Below are 25904 nucleotides of genomic sequence, written 5' to 3' on the forward strand. Positions count from 1 at the left end.
TTCGGAGTTCGCTCGGGTCTCTGTGAAAGTCCTTCTGACAAGTCTGTTTGCTGCCGCATGGACCTTGTAGTTCTGGAACGCTGTGATACCAGTGTGATACCACCCAGATTCCTCATACAGAACTACAACAGGCAAAACAAATGAATGCCATCGCCGCTGCGAGCGCAAATATGATGGAACAACAAATGAATGGACTAGCATATCAATTTAAGATGTGACTAAATGTTTTTTTATGACCTTGTATGGAAAATCCTGACGTTTTTATGACTTATGGCCTTAAATTCTTATTGTTAAATTTATGACTTTTCATGGCCCCGCGGAAACCCTGCTTTATTAATAAACAAATGTAAAAAACATTGCGTGCCATAGTTTTACACAGGACTGGCAGGAAATATGCATTGATACACATTTATTATATATGTTACGTGGTTTATTTTGATAGGTTAACTGTTTTCAGGGTTCCTACACAATTTACATTTCAAAATTCCATACTTTTCCAGACTCAAATTTCCAGACTTCCCTACAGATTTTTCCGACCATATTTGACTTGTTCTGATAAATTGTTTTAAAATTCAACTGCTAACAAGTACAGTGCCTTGCGAAAGTATTCGGCCCCCTTGAGCTTTGCGACCTTTTTACACATTTCAGGCTTCAAACATAAAGATATGAAACTGTAATTTTTTGTGAAGAATCCACAACAAGTGGGACACAATCATGAAGTGGGACAAAATTTACTGGATATTTCAAACTTTTTTAACAAATAAAAAACTGAAAGATTGGGTGTGCAAAATTATTTAGCCCCTTTACTTTCAGTGCAGCAAACTCTCTCCAGAAGTTCAGTGAGGATCTCTGAATGATCCAATGTTGACCTAAATGACTAATGATGATAAATAGAATCCACCTATGTGTAATCAAGTCTCCGTATAAATGCACCTGCACTGTGATAGTCTTAGAGGTCCGTTTGTAGTGCAGAGAACATCATGAAGAACAAGGAACACACCAGGCAGGTCCGCGATACTGTTGTGGAGAAGTTTAAAGCCGGATTTGGATAAAAAAGATTTCCCAAGCTTTAAACATCCTAAGGAGCACTGTGCAAGCGATAATATTGAAATGGGAGTATCAGACCACTGCAAATCTACCAAGACCTGGCCGTCCCTCTAACCTTTCAGCTCATACAAGGAGAAGACTGATCAGAGATGCAGCCAAGAGGCCCATGATCACTCTGGATGAACTGCAGAGATTTACAGCTGAGGTGGGAGACTCTGTCCATAGGACAACAATCAGTCGTATACTGCACAAATCTGGCCTTTATGTAAGAGTGGCAAGAAGAAAGCCATTTCTTAAAGATATCTATAAAAAGTGTCGTTTAAAGTTTGCCGAAAACCACCTGGGAGATACACCAAACATGTGGAAGAAGGTGCTCTGGTCAGATGAAACCAAAATCAAACCTTTTGGCAACAATGCAAAATGTTATGTTTGGCGTAAAAACAACACAGCTCATCACCCTGAACACACCATCCCCACTGTCAAACATGGTGGTGGCAGCATCATGTTTGGGCCTGCTTTTCTTCAGCAGGGACAGGGAAGATGGTTAAAATTGATGGGAAGATGGATGGAGCCAAATACAGGACCATTCTGGAAGAAAACCTGATGATAAAACCCTATTCATTCAACCATATTATATCATTTTTTTTTCAGCATTGACGTTAGATTTAATAGTTTACTATCATACAGTCACCTGTAAATATTTATTCTTTCTACAGATCCACTCACGTTTACAACATGCATTAGTTCTCTCAAACTGACAACATGCTTGAATGATAAGAAACCTTAAACGCTTTATAACCTGAATATATATTCACCTTTATTCACCATATTCACCATAATCTTTGAAGTTGAATTTAAATGATCACGTGATGCGCTCCCTTATCTGTTGCTGGTTTGAGTGACGCGGATGCGTGCACTCGTTCATTTAACGAAGGTCAAAATACAACTTATTTTGTGAAAAAGACAAACTTGTGTAATAGGAATAACGTTATACGCACAACAGTTATTGAATTAATTCCCTAGTCATAAAAGATCACTTAACAACAAAACACAATCTAATCTTAATGATTGCGTGCTCCCTCGATATTTTGCTTATTTGATTGTGTGATGCGGATGCACGTGCTCATTCAACGGCCCAGATTGGATATCCTACTCTAGTAAATATCGACATTTTGCGAAATGAAAATACACAACTTTAATTTGTTACACTGATACACTAGAAAATATCAAATATAGGCCTAACAGTGACGTTAAAGAGAAACAACTCTCACGCCGCGTCACGCAATTGTTCTCTCTGAACGCACCTGATAATAAATTGACCAATGTGACTACTGCTGCAGCTCCAAATACTCCATATTCCCTCTAGAAATGGCCTTTATCTTCTCACCAACACTATATTCACATAATTATCTTGGTGTGGTAATGTTAATGAACTGATAAGCTGACGTCAGCTTTCTAGACTTCCTGCTAACGTTAAGTAATACGTTAATTAAAGGATAACATTAGACTGACTATAGTTCAAATGCTCACCTTTGATCAATCGGTACATTATGGGCTTTGTGACTTGATGTGGTCGGTCTTGGTCCCACCTTGGTCTGGACCATAAACGCTGTGAGACTTTGTGTGGTGGATGCTGTGATGAGACGAAGATGCTTTCGGCCTAGCATATGGCTTACAATTGCTGCCTCCCCCATGTTGTAGATGACAAATGATTTGACACAAAGTTTGCAAATAGCTTTCTTTGTAAATTTTAAGTCTTTGGCTAACCAGGCTTTATATTTAGGATTGGCAAGCCAGCCCTCTGAAAACTTGCATTTTCCCATTTTGTTTGCCGTGAAGTCCACACTCAAATGTAAAAATCAAGGACAAGGTTCCAGGTGTTTTTAGTCAAGTAGTTTGAGGTAGGGGCGCTGTGATGGCAACTGCCGCCTAACAACGTAACAGCCAATCACTGCAGACCTAGACTCCAGCAGATCAAGTGCAAAAACGATCGGCAGTGCTGGCAGATTGATCCAAATGGCATTAAAAAAAAAACGATTGTATATATTATATATTTATTATATACATTTAGAAATTCTTAATTTTATATTTAGAAAACGAAATAGGGACAATAGTCTGGAAACATAAATATTTTTCCATACTCTGATTTATTTTTTCCATACTTTTCCAGACCTGGAAAATACTCAAATCAAATTCCATACTTTTCCAAACCCCATAGGAACCCTGTGTTTTTGTGGTGTTAAGAGGATGCACCTCCGCAGCGCTCTAAACATTAGAGAAAGTATTTCTGCTTGCAGCAATAAATCGTTTTTTTTTTCTACACTAAACAAGTGAAATTTGCCAAGATATTTTCAGAGATGCTTCACAAGATGTTATAGAATAATAATTGAATGAGACACTTATTTTGACAAAAAAATGACATTTTATTCCTGAAATTTCATTTCCTGAAATCGTACCAGCACGTCATCCGACGGGTTTTTCTACATCGCATCATATATACATACATGATATATATGATATATAATATATTTTGCTTTGAATTAAATGTTTTAACATTGTGACAGAATGTATTGATCTTTTAATGTGAATATCCGTGTGAATCTTTTGTCATCAGTGCATTTTATATTTTATTCCAGATAATATTATCTAACATGTTGGGGAATGAAAGGATTAACCAACATAAGCAATCAAAAAAAAAAAAAAAAAAAAAAAAGTCATTATTTTTGTAATTCCATCTGGTATTTTTAGAATGTAATAAATAATTTCTGTAGTTTTATTTCATATGTGCTTGCAAGGATTTTACTTGGATGCATCACAACTGAATATAGGTATAAAATGCAGATACTTGACCTTGTAGGTGGCATTGACATAGGTACGGACAGTCGGGCCGGTGGACTCCAGAACATCAGGGGTGCAGAGAGGGGTGGAGGACATGACGCCACCTCCCTGAAGCCAGGCATTCTCTTTCAGAGCCGAGAGCTTCAGCCGTCGCTCAGGATCTACGGTTAACAAACCTGTGAAGATGAAGAGGGAGATAAAAGCTAATTTGGAGGCAGCCAATAAAGCAGCATCCTCAGGGACCATCACACTCTTTCCTTCCACCAGGGCTCTGAACCTCATCCATCTCAATCTAGATGATCAGATGACAGCTATAATAATAAGCACTGGTGCTGAAATTGGACTGAAATGCGTTCGCGTGCCAGTGGGTCCCTGACGGCTGGGTCAGGAATAAATCAGCCAAAGCTTTGTAGTGGTATAAAACTATTACAACATATTTCACTGCTATTTCAGGTGGTAATCAATAGAGACTCCAAGTATTGGGTGAACACAAGTAAATTTCAAAAAAGATTTCCTAAACTAGCAGATCCTGTAACAAGGCCTTTTCTAACTGAAACCTCAATTTGGACAGTAATCTTCAATCTGATTTAACCTTCTGGAATCTAAGGGTATTTTTGGGGCCTGGAGAAGTTTTGTCATGCCCTGACATTTGTGCTTTATTCAGTTTCTTATACACATCTAAATGGCTAAATATAAAAGTCTAATCTCACTGTAATCAGCACAAACTTGGCTTTAATAATAAAATGTGAGCAGCATGTATGTACATGATTTTGTTTTTGAGAAAAAAAAAATGCATGGTTAGTGGAAAAACTAAAAATGAGATGTAAAAACACTTTGTTGGTAAAAGTCATATGTGAGCAGGCCTCAGGAGCTTTTCAGTCAGCTGTGTGTCTGAGAGGGAGGAGTTACTAGACAGAATGTAAGACAAAATAAATCTATATAATTTTATGTTTGTAGTTTGTTTAGAATATATTGAATTATCCCACAACATAATTTAATATCCATTTGCGAGTGCAGATAAAAAGTTTATTAGGAACAATCAAAGCTGACTTTCAAAGCTGAATTTTTTGGATCATTAATCCAGTCACACAATCCTTCAGAAATCCTTTCAACAATCTTATTTTCTACAAAAAAAAAACAAAAAAAACATTTATTGTTATTATCATCATTATTATTAATTAATGTTGAAAAGAGCTGAGAAAATTTTTTCCATTTTTTTTAGGGGGGATAAATTGAAAGAACAGCATTGTTTGTTACATTTGTGACAGTTACATTTATTTGTTACATTTATATTATTTACATCGAGCTTTTGAATTGTATAGTATTATAGTATATTGTTATTGAAACTTCATAATATTTCACTTGATTATACATTAAGTCAGGAATTATAGTTTGGAAAAAGTCTTTGGAAAAGGTCTAACTAGTAAAATGTTTACACGTTATGAGAAAACTAATACAATAAATAAAAATAGACTTACTCGTGTTTATGATCTCTGCTGAATAAAGTGCTTCATTCTTTTTTTCTGAGGAAATCCAAATCTCAAATCCTCAACCATATCACATCTTTTTGGGGCGAATTATGTCTTATTCCTGTCATCGCGAAGCAAATAGTAAAATAAAAAGAAAGAACTTGAAGAACAGTTTCGCTGCGTTGTCTTATGTTATATGGGCGTATTCAAGCCGCGGGCTTCAGTGAAACGTTAGTATCTGAATAGCGCGTTCAGTGCGGGTGTGTGGTCACATTAGAAGAAAATGAAGGGAGACGTGAAAAACAGACATCATGTTGTTTTCAAATGGATAACTTTATCACAGAATATCTGTTTTCAACAGCACTTGTTTAAAAGTAGACATGTCAGGCTTTCTATAGATATCGCTCTCATGTCTCTTTGTTTAGTATTCACTGAGTTAGTTCATTTTAATGACGTGTTTGTAAATGAAGATCAGCGCAGACAGCACACCTTGTTTGTTATCTTTATTTCATAAGTGCACAAAGTTCTGTTGTTATTATGTCTGTATACAAAAAAGGAGACCCTTTACAGATTCGATTGATGTATTGCTCTTATCTGTACGATCAAAACTGAAAGAAGAAAATGACTCATAACACGTATACGCGTTAATCGACTTCAGAGGGTTAAAGGACACACATTTAGGTTACCAAAAATTTATTTTCTGTATATGTAAGTTTAATATCCAATCATAGGAGAACTTCCAACTGATTTTGGAGTACTGGGACAAGAACTGAGGAAAAAGAATGCATCAAAGAATTACATTTTTTTCTGGTGATGCTATGTACTCTATGTATTTAAAAGTGAAATTAACATCAAACACATACAACCCCAATTCCAGAAAAGTTGGGATGTTTTGTAAAAATGCAATACAATCAAGAATTATGTAATTTGTTCATTCTCTTTAACTTTTATTTAATTGACAAAAGTACAAAGAAAATATTTCCAAAACTTTCAACATAAATATATTTTGATTTTAATGGCTACAACACATTCCAAAAAAGGTAGGACAGAGGCAAAATAAAAGTGAAAATGTTATAGAATATCCACTTTAAAATGTTTTGTAACTGTTCACAGTAAGCAAGTGAATTGGTAATGGGTCAAGGTATCAAGTTTGGGTATTAAAGGAGCATCTCAGTCTTTTTAAGCAAAACTGGATAATGTTTCATCATTTTGTGCCATATTTCATCAGAGAAGAGTCAAACAATTAAAAAAAATCACACAAAATCGCAAAGAATTGAGATCTTTCTTTCACCAACTACCACACGTAATATTGTAAGACTCAGGAAATTCAGAGAAATCAACATATATGTAGGGCAAGGCAGGAAACCTCAGTTGAATGTACATGGCCTTTCAGCCCTCAGATGGCATTAGATAAGAAACCGTCATGCTGCTATGTTAAATATAGGGCTGTTCGATTAATCAAAATCATCATAAAATCATGATTTGAACATGCACGATTTCTAAAAAAAAAAAAAAAAGGAGCGTGAGAACAGAACAGACTGGGCATACGCCTACGTAACGTCAGGTTCACACGCTCTGTCTGTGGGGCGTATTTTTCCAAGTCCATGTAAACGGATCAGAGCGTTCATACACCACACGGTAGAAGATGTGAACAGAAAAGGTTAGAAATATAAAGGTGCAAAAATAACTTATATCTAGTGCATAAGCACAGAGAGAGTTGTGAGTGCACAGGATGCAGTTTGAGCGAGAGGAGACACGTTTTAAGTGTGCGCACTCTTGGGTATGTGCAGCGTGCATCTCAGCACGCGTGTCTGGTTTTGTGACCAAGCAAAGGAAATTTGCGTGCGAGCGGAGAGATTCGCACTCACGCATTATTTTAATGTGCTTTTGCGTTACAATAATGCGCTCTCGCTGCTTCTTCTGCACCGCATACACATACTGTATACACACTCCAGACGGAGTATGTGTGAACCTGGTGCAACAAATATATTTAAACACCTGAGGCACCACTACAATGAGCTCTATGACCAATGCATGGTAAAAAAAGAAGAAAAAAAAATATCCCTGGACACAGGATTTATTTATTTTTTTATTACATTTTTTGTTTGCCATATATCTAGACATTTGTCACACTTTTACTTTGACCTAGGTCTGTTCTAGAGACATGTTACAACTTTCTGATAAAGCTCTAATTGGTTTTCTTTTGGAAATGGGTTTAAAATTATTACTGAATGCATTTATGAATGTGAAGCATGTCTGTGTGTGTCAAAATAGTGATTAAAATTGAAATCGCAAAACTGATCAAAAGAAATTGCGATAGGGTTTTTTTTTGTCCATATTGCAGTCCTAGTTAAATATAGCCACATGGGCTCAGGAGTACTTCAGAAAACTACTGTCACTTAACACAGTCTGCTGCTGCATCAAGAAATGTAACCTGAAAATCTTGTTACTCTAAGAGAAAGCTATACATAAATTATATGTAGAGTTGTTCCGATTCCGCTACTAGTATCGGAAATATCACAGATACCACACATAAGTTACCGACTTTGTACCCGCAGCTGCGTTCAGTCGCTTCCGTGTTAGTCTAAGCGCAGGGCTCCAGACTGTGGCCGAATATATACTAGTGTCTGTGAATATTAAACTGCAAAATACTATTTAAATATTACTCCTGCAAATTCTACATTTCTGTGGGTGACGGGCGCAGATGCGCGGGAGCTCGCTGTTTTGTAGTCTCTGCCGTGTGACACTATATGAGGACACGAACGCATAAACCGTCACGTCATATCATAAACACAGACACTCAAAGATCTTCATGGCAACCCATCAAAATAAATGTTCGATTTAACGTGAGTAAATTGACAATATATTAAGCTACTGTTGTAGCCTACAGTAGATTTAGCTATGTCTCTATGTAGTAATAATAATACGTCTCTATTAATAATAATTATGCCTAGACGGTTGCTTGTTTTTTACCTGTTTGTTGTAAAGAGGTCTGATTAATATATCATTTTTTTATATTCCTAGACATGTTGCAGCCTTTTATACAGTTATATTGTAAAACTAAAATACCTTTTTTAGTTTGCGGTGTTAGATTTGTGGCTGCATTTGAAGTTCTTTTTCGCTTAAGAAAATAAATAATATTACTGTCAAATTCATGTCATATAATAAAAATACTGTAATAAATACAGTAGTTCATCATGTATTTGTTCATGTTTTATTAAGGGATAAGTCTGAAGCACACCATAAAATAATTCTAGCAATTTACACAGGGCTAGTAGTATATACAGCTGTATATACAGATACACACCCAGGTATCGGATCAGTACTCGGTATTGAGAGTGAGGAGTCACCTGCCGATTTGGGTTGATTTGGGAGGGGTCTGAGCCGGTCGGCCCTGATGGCAGGATACGCAGGATTCACAGAGGCGCGACTAAACATTTCAGAGATCTTTAATTTTTGTACATTTATTTTGTCGGCGAAATACGAATATGAGAAAGAAAATAAAGTAAAGCAATGCAAAAACATAATGCGAAAGAAAGGGGACCTTACAGGAACAAGCTCACACCAAGCGCAAAACAGCGGTGTTTGGAGAAGCTCTCAGGCATCCGAAATATCGACCCATACGAGCTCCCTGCAGCGGCACAGAGACCTGAACAATTTACCTTAGTGCTCACATATGGATATTGGGAATTATATCGTCTACGATGTAAGTCAACTTGCATTCACGCTGTTAATGGCTCTAATCTAACCAGGACATTCACATCTTGCAATCACACATTTAACTACCCTAGCTAACCCAGAACTGGTTTGTCCACTTTGCAGCCCCCAACACAAAAACCTGTTACAGTATGTGTCATTGGGCTAAAATCAAATCATAACTAAACATACACAGCTTTAGCCTCCATCAAAACATGTTGGAAACGTTCGTATACATTGAACATCTTGTTACAATTTAGTGTTTACGAAACAGTCGCAGTTAATTACTTTGTCATTTTGGTCAAGAAGTGCATTGTAAATGCAATGTAATTACAATACGCTAAAACGCATGTGAATAAACTTACTTTTCTTCACCTGCTGTAGATGGAACCAGCCACAGCAGAAAGCCTCGTAACTGTCCAAAGACTTGTGGCTTTTAAACTCCTGCATTGTGTAGTAACTTAAACCAAAAACAATATAATTCCCAATGTCCATATGTGTGCATAAGGTAAATGGTCCAGGTCTCTGTGCTGCTGCAGGGAGCTCGCAAGGGTCGATATTTTGTATGCTTGAGAGCTTCTCCAAATACCAATGTTTTGTGCTTGGTGTAACCTAAAAAAACTGTATTCCATTGTTCCTATGTTTTCCATATGTATTGTGAGAGGTACTGGAGCAGTTTTTAACGCAGCATTAACTTCCAGGCATGGTAAAACAGTGCAGAATTGCGAGAACCTCCTCTACTACCAGGTTAAAAACACATGTAAACAATCCTGTTTCGCCGCCGGTATCCTGCCAACATGGCGGAGACCATGATATCGAGGGAGGGGCTTTGTGCTATGACGACAACTTCTCATTCTCAATCGGCTGATACCCTGAGCCCAGGTATCGGAATCGGTACCGGGAAGAGAAAAAGGGTATCAGAACATCTCTAATTATATGCAGTGATGCTGCCGGATTCTCTGGGCCAGAGATCAGATTTCAAGTTCTCAGTTTCAAAGACTAAATAGACCATCCAGACTTTCATTAGCGACAGAAGCAAAAGCAAATGTCTATCATGGTATGGGGGTGCAGCAGAGCAAACAGAATGGCTGACTGGCATATGTGCAAAGGTACCATTGACATGGAGGCATATATTGAAGTTGTACAGAGAAATATACTGCCGTTACGATGATGACTTTCATGGGAAGTCCTGGTTATTAGATCAAGACAAAGCCAGCTCTTATTCTGCATGTGCTACAATAGCGTGGTTTCGTAGAAACAGAGTGAATGTGCTAGATCAGACCAGACCTGTCTCCAATTGAAAATGTATGACCAGTCATGAAAAGGAGAATCAGACAACAACGAACATAGACTGCTGAGCATCTGAAGCCTTGTTTCAAGAGAGACTGGACAACTTTTTTTCTTGCAAAACTTTAACAATTAGTATCCTTAATTCCCAAACAATGAAACATAGTAATTAAAAGAAAAGATGATGTGACACAGTGTTAAACGTGCCTCTGTCCCAACTTTTTTGGAGTGTGTTACAGCCATCAACCAGAGGGAAGTCATGGCCTAATGGTTAGAGAGTCGAACTCCCAATTGAAAGGTTGTGAGTTCGAGTCCCAGGCCGGCAGGAATTGTGGGTGGGGGGAGTGCATGTACAGTTCTCTCTCCACCTTCAATACCACGATTTAATTAAATTAAAGTTAAAGAGATCAAATCACAGATTCTTGATTTTATTGCATTTTTACAAAACATCCCAACTTCTCTGTAATTGGGGTTGTAAAATGCCCAGAAATATGAACAAAAACAATTATCTGTCCTTGCTAACTTTACATTGCAGCCTATTAATCAAAGTAAAATGCAGTCAACCAAAATAAGCTGCATAAGTTGTTAGCTCAAACGAAGGCTGCTGTTGTACTTGGATACAGGAACATTTGAAGTACAAATCTATGTTCAAAAAGAAATAATAGTTTTGCAACCATATGATACATTATGAATATGGACATTTGAATTTGTGCTGTATGAGAGGTTACTTGAGCACATTCATTTGGATTACGCCATATGTCGGTTTTGTATTCTGTTCAGTAATAATCTGTTGTCTGTTTTGATATATGGAATATGGTCATTGCTCTACTTCGGGCTATTTATGACTGGTCATTTGGCCAGTTTTGTCACACAGACCATGGCTTGTATGGAGCTGATCAGACATTTCCAGTTTTAAAACTGTAGCTTACGTTTTCTAAATGAGTTTAATTTCTATGAAAAAGCAAAAAAGACAGTGGGGACAGTGCCATGGTGGGCAATAATATAATTGTGTACAACCAAACACCTTGTAACTCAGACTACCACAGCAAGCACAGTATTTAAGTAACTCCATTATTCTTGTTATGCACCAAATTTGAGCTATTTTTTTGACCATCCATTCCTGACTGCAGTAAAGGTAAACCCCCTGCTCCCACAGGATCCCAATCACAGTGCAGGCCCTCTACTTCAAAGGCATTGTGTATTACAAATATTGTTGGCTCTTTGAAGAATTGCTTTTGTACCTCTTTTGTAAGTATTTTCATAAAAGCGTCTGGCAATACATAAATGTCAATGTAAACCTCTGTGTTCGCTTCTAGATCAAAAATGCAATCTTGTTTATGGATTCTCACATGGATGCTAAATGCTGCCAAAAGTGATGTTGTAATTATAAAATAACAACAACAACAAAAAAAAAACGTATTTTACTAGTTTTTATAAAGTTCAAATTCAGGAGAAGTCACCTCAAACATAATCATAATCATCTTTGCTTACATTATTTTTCATTGGTGTCACCTCAGAACACATCCCTAGTAGTAGTAATAATATGTATTATTTGTAGCTAGTGTTATGTTGTAATGCTTAAAGGGGTCCTATTAAGTGTTAATCACTTGCTTAATATCCAACCAAAGAATACACAGACACACACTCACTAGGGGTGTAACGATACGCGTATTCGTATTGAACCGTTCGGTACGAGGCTTTCGGTTCGGTACGCGGTACGCATTATGTACCGAACGGTTCGTTGGGCTAATTAATTATATTTGGAAAATAAATAAAAAATTGTAAAATATAATGATATGCGTTCAACAAGGTAGCCCAATAACCCAAACGACGTAACAGGCAACGCCCCTGACACCCCCGAAGAAGAAAAAAAAAACACCAACTTATATGTTTATGTTAGACTACTCAGTCAGGCGCTCGCTCATCAGCATGCGCTGAAGGCTCGTTGCAAAATGGCCAATGCGTTTAACAGACCAGAAATATAAGATCCTCCAGTAACCAACAGGTCTGGTGTTTGGGTGCACTTTACCAATCGATCGGGGCATCCAAACAAGCACGGAAATCAAAATGGACTAGTACTGTACTGTGTCAGAATTTCCTGAGCAGTACGATACAATTAACAGGCCTGCACGTTATTAGATAGAAGAACTGTTATAAATAGAACGTATGCACGGGCAGTTTTGAAAACTCCACCTACTTTGCTCTTGGCATAGTGCTGCGCAAATCGCGTTGTATCTGAAGGGCAACGCTGAGCCCAGGGTCCAGCGCAGCGCAGCGCATACCGCGTCCTGTGTGAAAGACCCTTTAGTCATTTTGCAACGAGCCTTCGGTGCGTACTGCGTGAGCGAGCGCCTTACTCTGTAGTGGAAAACGCAGGTTTTAAGAACATGCTTAATGTAATTGAGCCCCGTTACAATATTCCTTCACGAGCCCATTTCAGCCAGACCGTAATTCCTGCTTTGTTCCAAAAAACATAAGCCCTATAGAGAACCAATTGAGTAAAAACACACTCAATATAAAGAGTTATAGAGTTCCATAAAAAGTTTAATCTTTGTATTTGTTCATAACTACTACAACAATATAACATTTTCATTTTCTTTTTAATAAGGATCTGTTTTTGCTTTATACAGTATGCTGCTAAGAAAACACCATAGAAGATGGGTAAAGAATAGCTCCATCATTGTTCAATGTAAAAAAAAAAAAAAAAACATACTTTGTTAGTTTTAATTAAAAAAATGTTTTTAAATCAAGGAAATGTATCTGCCATTTTTTTCTTTTTGCTGTATCTAAAACATACCGAACCGTACCGAACCGAACCGAGACACCAGTGAATCGTATCGAACCGAACCGTGAATTTTGTGAACCGTTACACCCCTAACACTCACACACACACACACAAAAAAAAAATACACGATACAAAACATGCTCTAAGTGGTTGGACAATCACAACTAACAAAACAGAGAACACAACAGGAACTAAACAGTGCATTCACTCTGGGAAGAGAGGTGCTGCAATAATGTAAAAAAGAAATAATGCATTTTTGGAACAATCAGAAATGAAAACCTATTCTAGTACATCTCAAAAAAGCCCTGTAAAAGGGCATAATAGGACCAAATAACCAAATAAATTAATTTAACATGTAACATGTGGAGAAGAGAAAAGTTGGAGGTTATTGCAACTTATCTACTATAGTAATGCTAATAACTAGTCTATTTCTGATTATGGCATACATACCCAGCCCTACCTTGGAATAAGATTTTTCAACACCCAAGCAAGTTTAGATTTTTTTCAGTAAAAGTACCTCTCACTAAATCTTTGGCCTCTTCAGACACACCCTTCCAGGCTTCTCCATCCAATGAGAAATCACCCTCCTTGATCTTGTGCATGATGTCAGCTGCATGCGATGATGTCATTCCTTTCTTCTCACTCTGGAATGGAACTTGGCCAGACAGCATGGTGTACTGATGAAAAAGAAGAACACTAATACTATCTGCATTTTTTGTTTAACTTTTCTGAACAAACTGTCAAATTATACACTCCTGAACAAAATTTTAATAACGGGTGTAAGGGAAACAGGTCAATTTAGCTCAAAGGGAATCATTTAAGATTTTAAAAGGGAATTTGAACAGAATCACTGTTTCACGGCTGATCACTGTTTAACATCAAATCTGCGCTGGATACTAATATCCAAACTATAGTGAAAACACTATCAATTAGCACAGTAACAAGATCGGCAGTTTAAGACATTAATTTGTAAGCACAAAACACAAGATACTTCTCTTTTCAATATGAATAAGGCTTTATTAGATAAATCTAAGACATATAAACTAATCTAACACATAAACGCACGCACACACACATTCACAGTTGCAGGAAGGTCGAAATTTAGGGAAAGATGAGTTTAAGAGAATGGAAATATGGAATCCCAAGTTCACAGCAATACGTTAAATTGCATAAACATGAACAACCATCAATCACGTAATTAGCGCTCGCATTGAGTTCCTCAATGAGGTTAAAATTATATTAGATACACCAGTAAAGGTCACAGTCTGGAGGTAAAGTTACTTGCATCTCCTGTGAAGAAGGAGCCTCGGTGAAAGGGCTATCCCGAGGTCGTTGATTGGCTGGAAGTTCAGTCTCTGAAGTGACGTCTTGGGAAGCCTGTGGTTGTTGGGTGTTGGCTGAAAGTGCAGAGTCGTGTGGGCTGGTTGAAGTTGAACGGACGTTACAAAACTTAACTCAGAACACGAAACTCTCAAACGGAAAAGAAAAGAAAAGAAATAAAGTTTGAGAGACTAGGTTGTGTTCCTTCTCATCGTGGCATAGTAGCAGCAGGCAGGCACGCTGGAACCGCGCTCAAAGAATAATGATGACTAACCGCATTGCTAGATGCTACAAGCTAGCCGAAGCATAGCTAGAGACTAGAAACTGGGATGACTGATAGCACAAGCAATGCTAGAACTAAAAGCCGACATGGCTAATAGCAGCAGCTAGGGACTAAAAAGCCAAATTTCATGGTGTCCAAAGTATTTAAACTTCCCTGTTGGCCACACCTCAAATGTTGTCTTGACCAATCAGATATTGTCTTGGCTCGGGGGGTATCATAAATCATTTGTTTATCTTACCAAGCATGTGGTCCGAATTTCCTGCCTCGCAGGGTCTAATTTTTGACATGATTCCTATAACACGAATACGATACATGGGACAAATAAATTATTGTCAGGGCTAATTCAAGCAAGAAGATTCGATCACACACATACCAAACACAATTATAAATCGTTAAGCTATGCCATAGTTATTAAAAAAAAACATACACAATAAGTGATTATAACATGATAGTCAAATGTGTGGGTTACATATAAATGAATATGGAGTGAAGCGATGGACTGATTCATTTATGAGTCTTTTTGAGTTCATTCTGGTCCATATATATGTACAAAAGCAGTTTCTTTGCCATTCTCCTGACAAAAGACTTTTCTGTGAAGACAGAGGTTTAAAGCCCTTCCCCCCCTTAGGAATTTCAGTCTGGTTCTGTTAGGTGGGGGGGGGGGGGAAGTCAATGGGACTTGTGCAGTACTCTCATGGGTTTTCATGTGATGTCCAGCGTTGCATTTCAATTATGAACAACAAATTTGACAATCTCTTGTTCGAATTGAAATTGTAAATAATTGCTCTAGTGGTGTTCATGTTGAAAGCTGTTGTGTGAACAAGTTGGTTGGTCATCTTGCTTGGTTCTTGTGGCACTAGAACTGATTCATGACTTCCTGAGGAATTCGGCTCTCGTGTTTCAATGCATACAGCTTTGATAGACTCTTTAATTTGTCTGGTTCGACTAATTTCTGTTACACGGGGGAACAATAAAAATATTCTCAATTTGTGCTGTTGGATCGTAACCAGATTGTAAGCACTGCTTCAATATGCCAAAAGAAGAAACAGGAACAAGAAAAAAAAATGAGAATAGTCCATTTAAAATTGAAAACTGCATTTAACAGGCTATTCATCAGTTGATCAAAAGTTTAAGACCATAGCCTTAAAAAGTTCAAATCTGTCCAAAAATATGGCTTTCATGTCATTGTCCTTCAGGCAGTCACACTTTCATGACCTCCTGATGGCTAAATCTCCAATATCCCAGTGAACAAAAAAGCATCCCAGATCATTATGGAGCCTCCTCCACTGTGCCTTATAGAAAACATCTCCAGTGGGATTCTCCTTGTCATGCCAGTTATGTTGGAAGCCATCAGTACTGTCCAGGTTAATTCTTTTCTCATCTTTCAATGTCTCATGTTTGGTGCTCCCTTGCAAATTCCAAACAGGCAAGTTTGTGACATGGGAGTAGATATGCAGGTTTATATTTTTGTGCAGATTCTTTTAGCTTTTTAAGGCTATGTTCTTAAACATTTGATCAGCTGATGAACAGCCTGTTAAATCCAGTTTTCAATAAATAGCCTTTTCACTATTTTTGTCTCTTGTTACTGTTTCTTCATTTGGCATTTTGAAGCAGTACTTACAACTAGAGATGCACTGATCCGATACACAGTATCGATATCAGCTCCAAAATGGTCATTTTCTGCTGGATCGGCTATCAGTCAGACAAGACCGATCCAAATTCGATATTGTGCGTATATTATTCTGTGTTATTGTTAAGCCCCATGAAATGCACAAAAACATTATAAAGCACCATAAAGTTTTCTTGCACTATATTCCAAATGTTCTAAAATCTTACATAGTACAATGTGCAGTACTAGGTGAATATTTAAGTCGTACACGTAAGCTCTTCTCTCCGCTGCGGCTGTCTGTCATTCTCCATTCAGCATTCAAACTGCGTGTTGCATTTAGTAACTACAGTCAAAAAGATTAAACTCTCTCCAAGAGCGCAGTAACTGAAATGTAAAACTGTTAAAAGAAAAGGATCATTAAACTATCTCACAGAATAACAACACTACGAATTAATATATCTTTCCTTTATGCTTTGAACTTTTCTATGCGAAGCGCAGCGCGCTGTGACTCCATGCTGCTTCAAGCACATCATTCTCGCATTGGAATGCGCATAAGCGATTTGTGCCGCTCTGTATTGGAGGCTTTCATGTTATAATAATGCACAATGAAAGATTATTAATAGCCTTTCTTGTTTTGTCCTATTTATCATAAGTTGCTGCCTAGAATAACTTTTGCTGCAGAATTATCCACTAACCTATATTAACTAACCACTAACCTAGTATTTTTGTCATACATTATGCTCATATATATATATATATATATATATATATATATATATATATATATATATATATATATATATATATATATATATATATATATATATATATATATATATATATATATATGTATATATATGTATATATATATATTTTAATGAAGTTGTCTAGTAGATTGTGTTTAACACACAAAACAGTGATTATCAGGGATTACCAACATACTGAGGTATAGAAATTCTACATCGATTATAAAAAATTATGTCGGATGATAACTCAGAATTTTTAGTAATGGATTGGATCGGAAAAAAATGGTATCAGTGATCGGTAAAGGGGCAGAGATTTCAGACCTCCGTTTATTAAGGAGATCTGTCACAAAACTCATCATCCGCGCCAAAGTTTTTTGAGCAAATTTCAAAGCCGCACCCACCCGCCATCCGCAAAAAAAAAAAAAAAAAAAAAAAGCCATAGTCTGTTCTAGAAAGGATGCAGCAAAGATATTTAATGCTAATGTATGAGGCATAGGCCAACGCTGAGTTTCATTTACGATGAGATGCGGTCTAGTTCACAGTGCAGTGCAAGTGAACGCGGGGCACTGTTGCTTCCATGTCACGGTTATCATTGTCTGCTATATTTGCTTTTTATTAAAATACATGCAATTGGTTGATGAAACATTTATTAAAATTAAGATAAAATTTGTTCAAAACAAAATTCGTTTTTAAGAAAGGTTTTCTACAAAGCAAAATTTAATGAAGTGTTTAATATAATGTCAGACGATTTACAAAACTTCATTAAGTGGTAAAAACCATGTCTCCCGATATATTGCGCATCTTATGATCCTATCTAAAAAATGAAAATAATTTTTGATAAAAAATGTTTGTAAAAAATATTTTAATGACCGGTCTCACGGTTATATACTAACCGTCACACCCCTACTAACCCAATGATTTAAGTAGTCAAGTAGTTTAAAGTGGTCATATGATGCAATTTCAAGTTTTCCTTGCTCTTTGGAGTGTTACAAGCTGTAGATGTACAAAGTTGTAAAGACTAAAGTCTCAAACCCAAAGATAAATTCTTTATAAAAGTTAAGACTCGTGCATGCATTCCTAAAACCCCTTGTTTAAACACGCCCACATATATCTATGTCAGTGATGGATGGTTTGCATAACACAACCCAAATGTTTACACAAAGAAAGAAGGCATAACTTTTATTCTCATTGTAGTATTGTTGACGCCACCATGTCATGGATACACTGTGTGTTTCCAAATATGCTAAGGGGCATAACATTTCCATCACACACTTGAGTTATATGGCCAATCACAATGCATTGGCTAGCTGGCCAATTAGAGCACACCTCGCTTTTCAGAACAATGAGCTTTGTAAAAATTGACACCTTTCAGAAAGGTGTGGCAGACAGGAGCAACAATAATGTACAGTATGTGGAAAATAATGTGTTTTATGAATTTTAAACATGTAAACCCATTGCATTACACCAAATAATGTTATTTTTAGCATTGTCATATGACCTCTAAGTCTACTTTTGGAATTTATCGAAACTTTTGTTACTTTTCTATTTATTCAAGTTAAGGTATTGATTTTTTTTAACACCGACCTCTCCCCTGAAAAAAACAATACATATGGCAGTCCAGTCTAAAACAGTACTTCATCCATAGACATAAATATCCTCAAGCACACTTATATACACTCAAACCTACCAGGATCACCCCAAGGCTCCAGAGATCGCAGGCCTGGTCATATCCCGAGCTGTGGAAGAGCTCCGGCGCAGCATACTGCAGGGTAAAGCAGGGGGTCTGCAGAGATGCACTGCCACTCCCCGCTGGAAACAACCGCGCAAATCCAAAATCAATCACCTTCAACACAGAGTCATCTGACTCATCAGCAAACAGCACATTCTGCCAGAGGAGGTAAAAAAAAAAAAAAAAGGGAGACAATGTGACATACAGCTATGCATTGATAACCACAAGAGGTTCTGGGTTACAATGATTTGGCATTACTGATCCAATTATGATGCACCAAGATGTATTAAAACGTGCAGTGCATATCATACCAGCAATTTTACCTTTCTATAAGACCCAGTGACATCGAAAGCCTCCTCTTATGCTGCGTTCACACCAAACGCGAATAGAGCATCCGGCGCAAATAATTTCAATGATGAGTCAATGTAAAGACTCGTTTACGCGCGTGTTGAAGTCTCGCGGTGCGGTAGACGCGGATTCGCCTCATTCGTGCATCTAGTTACAGGAGATTCTGAGTTAGAAAAGGACCATTGCAAGCTGAGAGTGACCCCACTTTTGTGGTGGAAAATTGGCAGTAATACCCCCACCTTGCGCTGCTGTACCTGAGTGTCCCTGGAACATCAGTGCAGTCGGAGCGCGTCTTCTCAACAGCTGGACATGTAGTGAATAAAAAATGCTTTGCTGTGGACCCCGAAAATGTTGATCGACTTGTTTTCCTGTCCAATAAATTTGTAATGTCCCTAGCCTTTTTGCGCGTTTCATGCCTGCCTAGTGCCGCCTAGCCTAAGTGTCGGTTACGTTCAATAAAAAAAAAAAACACACATGGCCTGTTCTCAAGCCCATTTAAAGTTAGATTTTTTGAACAGTTGTTTGAAATGGATTGAATCATTATTTAAAATAATCTTGGAGATTTTTGAAAGGCCTAAATCATAAATGCAGCCGGGTTGAAGCCTGCAGTGATGTTTTTCTTTTGTTATGACAGCCGTCCCTAGAGCTGTAGTCAAGTCCAGCTTTGTCGAGTCCAAGTCAAGTCCAAGTCCAGGACTAGTCGAGACCGAGTCGAGACCGAGTCAAGACCGAGTCCAAAGAGGTTCGAGTCCAAGTCGAGTCCAAGTCCAAAAGTTTCGAGTCCAAGTCAAGACCGAGTCCAAATGAGAGAAAAAAGGGTCCTCTTCAAGACCACATACTTAACTACTGATAATGTATGTGTTGCGAGAGGCAGCATATCTCCTGTTCTAAGAAAATAATTGTAAATTTTTATTTGTAATGATCAAAAAGCTTGTGCAAAGTAACAACTCTGTAGGACAGGGGTCTCCAAACTACATCCTGGATGGCCAATGTCCTGAAAAGTTTAGCTCCAACTTGCCTTAACACACCTGGAAGATTCTAGTGTGTCTAGTAAGAGCTTGATTAGCTGGTTCAAGTATGTATAATTAGAGTTAAAGCTAATAGGGGTGTTACACAAGATCCCAGGCCCTATGCATAGGCAGTCCTGATAGGCCCCCATGCCCCCCACCCATGAAAATATCCAGGTAAAAAAATATATATATTTCAGATTCATACTTTTCAAGGGCCCTCTCTTCCTCTGGGGCCCTGGTAATGAGTACTGATTTTACCCCCAGTCCGACCCTGGGAGCTAAACTATAAAGGACACTGGCCCTCTAGAGTTTGGAGCTTTAAGGTCAAATTATTTTGATGTACTTTATTTTCATTTTATTTAGTTAATAATGCTGCTTTTGCTGACATTATGTCTGTGGTCCAAAATGACTGATGCCTTGGCACAGTGCACAGACACACACAAAGTTCGGGATATGACGCATGCGCGCAGCAAGGCTAGAAGGATACATTTGGCTCTACTGGGCATGCGCACATAAATAAAGCTAAATTTTTGTCCTAGTGCTTGCATAGACTACTCGGCACTGTAGGAAACAATCAACTCATCCAGCATGCATTAACCATAATGCATACAAAGTGTTTGCAAGTACGACGTGAATTTTAGAATTAAAATATTGCGTGGAGCTGTTACTATGACCTTATCTATGTTGCATGTAAAAATAAAATATGTAATGTAATAATTAGGGTTGTGCCTGAAGCTGAATACCTTATTCGGAATGGCAAGGATAACGGCTTAAAAAACGAATAACGTACAAGGAATAACTCGGCTGAAGCTGACACAGTCTGGTGTTTGCTAGATAACAGGTGAGCCAGGGGATCAGCGCCAGAAGTGAATGAATGTAAACTTTATGAGCGAAAAGAGCGCAAATCAAACACCGCATTGTTGTCGCCTCTCTGTGCATCTCTCAGAAATCAGAGCGTTGCAAGAGTAATTTAACCTATAAAAAAGACTCGCTTAAAGTGTTCTGCGTAATGTAAATGTGCGCATTGAATGTATTTGGTCGTTCAAATGATCACTAAACGTTTGTCATGACATCTCTCTGCTTGCATGATAAATATTATTTTAGAAATTAATAATTATTTTAGTTTAACACGACATACTTGTTCATAACGGTCTTATCAAGTAACTGTACAATGTTGTATCCGAATGCAGATAGGAAAAATGTTGTGATTGTTACACATAGAAATACTGACTGTTAGGCCTACATGAAATTTTAAATACGTAATGGCATAATTATAAAGTTTTTAAAATTTACATATGTAATTGTTGCATAAGGCTATACATTAATAACCGTTTATTGATAAAAAAAAAAACTATTTAATGTGTTTTCATTTACAATAGCATGAACCACGAGTAGTCGAGTAACTCAAGCATTTTTTTATTAAAAAATCGACTAGTAGAAATCAGTAGTCTTGCAAACCCTATACTGTACAACAATAATTAGTATTTCATTATTGTAAAGGGTACGTTTAAAGCTATCTAGGTGTAGACGTAAATAAAACACAATCTAACAGGTAGAAATTAAATTAGAAACATCTAAACTTTTCAGGTCGCAGTAAGTGCACCGCTGGTCATGCACATCCTTTCCCGGAACAATAATGAAAGCTAAGATGGAGAAACAGATGATCATAGCTGTACAAGGATATCCATTTTTTAAATTAATCTATTAGTAGAGCTACTACAAGGGATGTTTAGTGCTGGAAATCCATTTATTCTTTGCTGAAACTTCTGTGTCATCATGAAGAGCGGGTCATGGTTGCACAGCAACAGCAGACGCCACTGGAGCGCGAGCGCAGGCCACAGTCATTTGGAAATAAGAAGAGCGGCACGCCTAGCGTTTTCCACACGTTTTCATTCGCTACATCATGGTTTTGTTTTGAAGGAGATTTTTTTATTTTGTTTTTTTGCTGGACTCGGTCGACACCAAATAGAAGACTTGGCGAGTCCAATGGCCAAGTCCGAGACAAGTCCGAGTGCAAATGCAACGAGTCCGAGACAAGTCCGAGACGACAGAAAAATGTCTTGAGTCCGGACTCGAGTCTGTAACGGATATGCAGATCATCGATTCATGTGTTTAATTCAGATTTTCCAAATGAAACCCTTTTTGCACTGGGCCTGGCGCCAGCCTGGCTGGACTTAAATTAATTTACAATGCCCGGGGGAGCCTCAAAGAATACACTAAACCAACCACATTCCAACATACACAAAAAGAAACCTTTCGTAAAGTTCCTTACTTTTGTAAGTCCTTATTAATATGTATTTTAAATATGTTTATGGATTGCATAAAATGGTTAATCCTTGTTATGTGAAGAGTATAAGTTGCTAGCTTATACTTTAGGAAATGTCTCTCCTCATTTTAACTTCCTCAAAGAGAGCTACGTTTCTGCAACCCCCACCCCTGCAGGTCGTAAAACTTTACGACCACCCTGGACACACAGGACAGGAGAGAAGCCAAATCACTTGTTTCTTTTGAACAATGCATTCTATGGAATGTATTCATTAACTTTCTGTTTTTATGTTTTATAAATGTATTACGTATTCCCTTTTGGTACATTTAGAAATTTCCCATATAAATTGGGACTATCTGCAGTGTTATCATGTGTTAATCAAATCTTTAAATATGTGTAATTCTGCATTTGAATGTAACTTCATGTTTTGATCATATATATATTATGTTTAGTATCTTTGTGATCGTCATGCTCTGACAGACCCATTTATCTAGAGCAAAGTAATGAAAAATGTATGTAATCTGAATTACAAACTTGCTAGAATAATCCCTGGAATTTGGACAAGCCCTAGATCTCCAGGGGGGTTGTCTCCACAGAGACAAAGGAACTTTTCCATCCGCTTCAGATCGCGGACTTTCATTGGCTGTTTACGCGAAAAAGGGGCGTAAACCATTTCAAGCCATAAGAACGACCGAACAAGGTCCGCCCGCTCTCTTCTTCTCCTGCTCGGACACGCTGCTCTCCTGTGCGACCAACGTTGCTCATAGCGCAAACCCCCTTAGCACAGGGGCTGAGAGAAAAAGCCATTTTAATGGCTCCTTTGGAAGCTTTCGTTCTTTTCTTTTCTTTTCTTTACTAAGTTTATTCAACTATTCGCCTCTCCACGCAAGGAAGACGAATTCTGGAACATTGTTTGTTGAACCTTTCAAATACCGCGCGAGGACAGAACAAAGGACCACGTGCTCCACGCTCACGCCAAGATCAAGCGCAGCGTGTACGCGCGTCACCTGGCCTCCGGCACACGCCCGCTGTTTTCAAAAGGAACAGCGCGCAAAGCTCACAAGCTCGACGCCGATCTCACGCCACGCTCACATTGGACACTTTGCAAGTATCACTTTCTCTATGGAGATTTAAATGCTGCTTTAAAGTGTTGTTATGATCTGATCGTTGTTGGCTTCCAAAAGTTACTGACTATGATTTCCATACCTGAGCTCCTTATGTGATCTCATTCTATTTTCTCTCTCTCTCTCTCTCTCTTTTATTTGGATTCCGTTATGTCTTGCATAAAGCTTACTGTTTGTATTGTCATACGCATATTTACTCTGTGTGATTTGTAGTTTGATGTATTACTAGTTTAATTATTAAAAACCCATATACTGACGATTGGCTTGGACTCCACCCCACTTACATTACGAGTCACTGAGATGTCTGATCTATAGCTACAAGCTCTAAATTTAGAAACTAAATTTATCATAAGGATAGGATAATATTTTCATGGCCAGAGAATACTTTTCCTTGAATTATAAGGCGTGATAACTTTATTGAAAATTGATAGGTCAACAGTGGTTTGCTGGACATACCACTGTTTGATTTGCAGTAATTTACAGTAAGAGATATCACAATAATTGGTATGAAGAATGGAATATTGACATATTAATGAGTAAGTTACAGTGCCCTGTGATTATTTATTGGTATAGGCAATTGAGCTATTTTTCATAATCAATCAAATTTAATGTAACTGTCATCTGAGATATAAATTAATCATATTCCTGATTAATTATTCAAATTCCCTATATATCATTTGAGTTAATTATTCTGTAAAACTCATTGTTGCTACAAGTCCAAGACCGGACTCGAGTACTACAGCCCTAGCCGTCCCCTCTGCATATATATTATTTCGAGAATGTTGCACTCCTGTTGCTGTTTGTTATTCTGCTAGAAACTTCATGCAAATAAATAAGAAATATTGCTGACTTGTGCGTTTCCAGCACTCTCTTTACATTCGTCCGTTATTTGACGTTTGAAAAAGAAAAGTCTTTTTTTAGACATGGAAAATGGATTTTACAATCGATTCAATGAACACTTATGTCTTAAAAATCTAAAATGATTTTTTTCACAAAAGTGACAGCCCTAGTAGGTAGACATCGAAAACGCCACTTTTACCACTGCATGTGTGGCGCTTTAACCACAAGTTATCAAACAAGTGCATAAAAGTACATTTTCGCAAATAGACATCAGTTTTGCCTCGCTGATGTGTTACAATTGACGGCTTCAGTCACAGAAAATGAAAGAAAAACACTATAGTTAAAATATTTAAAATATTAAATATATTTAATATGTAAATATTCAGAGATGAAAGTTTGGTACTTATGAAGTTGTGCATTTCTTAGAACGAATTCAAGCAGGATAAATGTCAAGCCTGTGCTTATATTTTCTCTAAGCTACATGTTATTAAACAATATTTTAGATTTGATACATTTAAAAGGTGTGCAGTATTATTTATATTATATGAATTATGTGTTTTAAAATAAAATAAAAATAACAGGATAGTTTCAAAGTGGCTTATTGTGTGTACATTTTTTTCCCTATCACATGCCAAACAAATAACATTGTAAGCATTAAATCTGCTTTCTGTAGTGCAAATTTTGTTTGTGAGGAAAATAACAGTACATTGTCACAGGGCCGGCCCGCGGCATAGGCGGTATAGGCAAATGCTAAGAGCGCCACTCATCCATAGGAGCGCCAGAATGAGTGAAAGAGTGAATTTTTTTTGTTGTTTTTCCGTTTGTTTTTTTTACATATATATATTTTTTTATATAATAGGCTACTATTTAAAAACCATTAATTCGAAATACTACCAAATAAAGCAAAAAAAAAAAAAAAAAAAAAAAAAAAAGTCCGGCTCTTCAATCTCCCCCCACCCATCGAGTGCTTGAAGTGCATCAAAAATAGAGTTCGCGCACGATCAGTTGTTGGCAATTTGTTGTGTAGCGTGCCCGCCTTAATGTTAGCAGTTGTTCTGAGTTCCGAGTCCCCAGACTGTGATTTTGTACAATCATGTCAGTTTTAAGACGCATTTTTTATTATCACTTTTTTATTAATGTTTTACTCTACAGTTGTGCAGTTTTGGGGGGATACAGTACAGGCCAAAAGTTTGGAAACATTACAATTTTTAATGTTTTCGAAAGAAGTTTCTTCTGCTCATCAAGCCTGCATTTATTTGATCAAAAATACAGAAAAAAATGTAATATTGTGATATATTATTACAATTTAAAATAATTTGTTTTCAATTTATTATACTTTAAATTATCATTTATTTCTGTGATGCAAAGCTGAATTTTCAGCATCATTACATTACATTCTTCAGTGTCACATGTGGCATCCAGTCTATCACATGATCCTTTAGAAATCATTCTAATATGATGATTTATTATGAGTGTTGGAAACAGTTCTGCTGTAATGTGTGTGTGT

General features: G+C 37.3%; 1 long non-coding RNA gene across 2 annotated transcripts; it reads right to left on the bottom strand.

The window, feature by feature from the left end:
* Window positions 1-6: 6 nt before the first annotated feature.
* On the bottom strand, window positions 7-25191 carry LOC128022720 (uncharacterized). 2 transcript variants are annotated; one of them, XR_008185976.1, is made up of 4 exons: window positions 19133-25191; window positions 18768-18965; window positions 13640-13799; window positions 7-4061 (listed from the first exon to the last, which is right to left on the bottom strand). It is a non-coding gene; the product is annotated as an uncharacterized LOC128022720 (long non-coding RNA). The 2 variants fall into 2 exon arrangements; XR_008185975.1 differs by having other exon boundaries at window positions 18768-24722.
* Window positions 25192-25904: the final 713 nt, after the last annotated feature.

This window comes from Carassius gibelio, chromosome A11 (assembly GCF_023724105.1).
Source record: "Carassius gibelio isolate Cgi1373 ecotype wild population from Czech Republic chromosome A11, carGib1.2-hapl.c, whole genome shotgun sequence".
Taxonomy (NCBI): Eukaryota; Metazoa; Chordata; class Actinopteri; order Cypriniformes; family Cyprinidae; genus Carassius; species Carassius gibelio.